Raw genomic sequence first — 3,341 nt, 5'->3', positions numbered from 1 at the left:
TTTGGAAGTTTTGGCTTCTAAAGATTGGGTTATCACCCTTACTGCACAGGTATCCTAAACCGGCAGTACAATTCAATATCATAGGAACCGGTTTTTCAAACCGGATTATAGTATTCAAATCTTTAATAGCCAAACATGGCTGGATTTTTATTATGGTTATCAATAACCAGTATTATGATTAAGGTTTTCAAAGTCGCTTCAGCACAATGGTTATTATTTATCAATGGATATGATTTGTTCTACAATGAAAGGAATAGTCCCGAGTCGCTGCGGGCTTACGACCCGACACTTGGGGGCTACATTATTCAAGTTGAGATTACATCAAATATGCAAGTCCCATGTCACTATTAGCATGCACCATGGCACTTGGGGGCTAATGCAAAGTCATTTTTTGCTCATCTTATTGAAGACCCGACTCATCACATTGTAATGAGCCGGCCCTTGGGGGCTACTGCTACCTCTTGAGCACTGCGTTGGTTTTCCCTTGAAGAGGAAAGGGTGATGTAGTAAAGTAGCGTAAGTATTTCCCTTAGTTTTTGAGAACCAAGGTATCAATCCAGTAGGAGATCACGCTCGAGTCCCACACACCTACACAAACAAATAAGAACCTCGCAACCAACGCGATAAAGGGGTTGTCAATCCCTTCACGGTCACTTACGAGAGTGAGATCTGATAGATATGATAAGATAATATTTTTGGTATTTTTATGACAAAGAGAAGTAAAGATGCAAAGTAAAATAAACGGCAATAGAAATAGCTAAGTGTTGGAAGATTAATACGATGGAAGATAGACCCGGGGGCCATAGGTTGCACTAGTGGCTTCTCTCAAGAGCATAAGGTGGGTAAACGAATTACTGTCGAGTAATTGATAGAATTGAGCATAGTTATGAGAATATCTAGGTATGATCATGTATATAGGCATCACGTCTGTAACGCCCTCGATGCGGCTATATCTCCCACGTGTTGAAGCACGACTTAGATGCATAACCGCATTGAAAGCAATGTCGCAAGTGAGGTAATCTTCGCAAACAACCCATGTACATAAATAAAGGGGAAAGGTACATAGTTGGCTTACACTCGCCACGTCACACAAGTACATAAATAAGTCATTACATTCATCCAATACACTCAAGGTCTGACTACGAAACCAAAATGAAGATAAACCCCAAAAGCAACATAGTCCCCGATCGCCCCAACTGGGCACCACTACTGATCATCTGGGAAAGACACGTAGTAACGACGAGAGTCTTCATCAAACTCCCACTTGAGCTCGGTCATATCATCTGGAGCGGCATCATCGGTCCTTGCATTTGGTTTTGGAAGTAATCTGTGAGTCACGAGGACTCAGCAATCTCACACCCTCACGATCAAGACTATTTAAGCTTATAGGAAGGATAAGGTATGATGTGGAGCTGCAGCAAGCGACTGGCATATATGGTGGCTAACATATTCGCAAAAAAGAGCGAGAAGAGAAGGCAAAGGCACGGTCGAACAACTATGATCAAGAAGTGATCCTAGACCAACCTACATCAAGCATTACTCCAACACCGTGTTCACTTCCCGGACTCCGCCGAGAAGAGACCATCATGGTAACACACGCGGTTGGTGCATTTTAATTTAGTTAAGTTTCAGGTTATCTACAACCGGACATTAACAAATTCCCATATGCCCATAACTGCGGGCACGGCTTTCGAAAGATCAAATCCCTCCAGGGGAGTTCCAACTTAGCACATCACAAGCTCTCACGGTCAACGAAGGATATTCCTTCTCCCAAGACATTTCGATCAGGCTCGGCATCCCGGTTACAAGACATCTCGACAATGGTAAAACAAGTCCAGCAACACCACCCGAATGTGCCGACAAATCCCGATAGGAGCTGCACATATCTCGTTCTCAGGGCACACCGGATCGTCCAAACTTCCGGTAGGCCAGCCCAAAGTTGCCCCTGGTGGCCATCGGCGGCTGACAAGGTGGACCAACACTCAGAGGAGCACTGGCCCGGGGGTTTAAATAAAGATGACCCTTGAGTCCGCGGAACCCAAGGGAAAAAGAGGCTAGATGGTGAATGGTAAAACCAATGTTGGGCATTGCTGGAGGAGTTTTATTTAAGGCGAACTGTTAAGGGGTTCCCATTATAACCCAAGCGTGTAAGGAACGCAAAATCTGGGAACATAACACCGATATGACGGAAACTAGGGCGGCAAGAGTGGAACAAAACACCAGGCATAAGGCCGAGCCTTCCATCCTTTACCAAGTATATATGTGCATTAAGATAAAAAAGATAATATTGTGATATCCCAACAATAAACATGTTCCAACAAGGAACGATCTCCAATCTTCACCTGCAACTAGCAATGCTATAAGAGGGGCTGAGCAAATCGGTAACATAGCCAAACAACGGTTTGCTAGGAAAAGGTGGGTTAGAGGTTTGACATGGAAATATGGGAGGCATGATAAGGAAGTGGTAGGTATCGTAGCATAGGCATAGCAAAAGATCGAGCATCTAGCAAGCAAAGATAGAAGTGATTTCGAGGGTATGGTCATCTTACCTACAAAGTTCTCAGAGTTGCCTTGATCCTCGTAGGCATACTCAACGGGCTCCTCGTTCACGTACTCGTCTCCCGGATCTACCCAAAGCAAGACAACAAGCAAAAGGGAACACAATCAACCACGTGCATTGCTCAAGCAACATGATGCAAAACATGGTATGATATGCGGGATGCGATATGTGATGCATATACAAGCTTTGGAAAGGAATGATAGAACCTGGACTCAACTTGGAAAACCAAGAGTTCCACTGGAAAGGTGAGTTGATTTCGGTCGAAATCGATATAAAGATCACCGTAATCCGATGCACGGTTTGGAAATGGCAAGCAAAACAAATATGGCACCGGTCCGCGATACACAATAAGTAGCCTTCTAATGCATCAAGATAATTAAGCTACTGCACTCAAACATGGCAACAAAATACATGGCAGGGATCCACTCATGATGCTTGACAAAAGATAAACTGTTTGTTGTTTGCCTTTAAATTTGAATTTGAATTTGAACCGTTTTGAACTAACACAAGATTAACAACAGTAACCGAGGTGATGTGGCTTCATTAGCAGGGGTTTACTGTAGCTTAATTACCCGGGCGCCACATACATGATACAAGAACATATCATGGCAAAGAAAGGCATGGCATGAAGCTACTCAAAGCATATAACAAAAGTCCCTTAGTGACCATGAGCCAAAAGGGATCATAAAATACAATTGCAAATATGTGAACATAGCAAAAATATAAACAGATTCAGACTTAGTGAAAAACTGGGGCATGGCAAAACAGTTAACGAGTAGGC

Source organism: Triticum urartu, chromosome 6, assembly GCF_003073215.2.
Source record: "Triticum urartu cultivar G1812 chromosome 6, Tu2.1, whole genome shotgun sequence".
NCBI classification, from domain to species: domain Eukaryota; kingdom Viridiplantae; phylum Streptophyta; class Magnoliopsida; order Poales; family Poaceae; genus Triticum; species Triticum urartu.
This window is presented reverse-complemented; position numbering follows the sequence as displayed.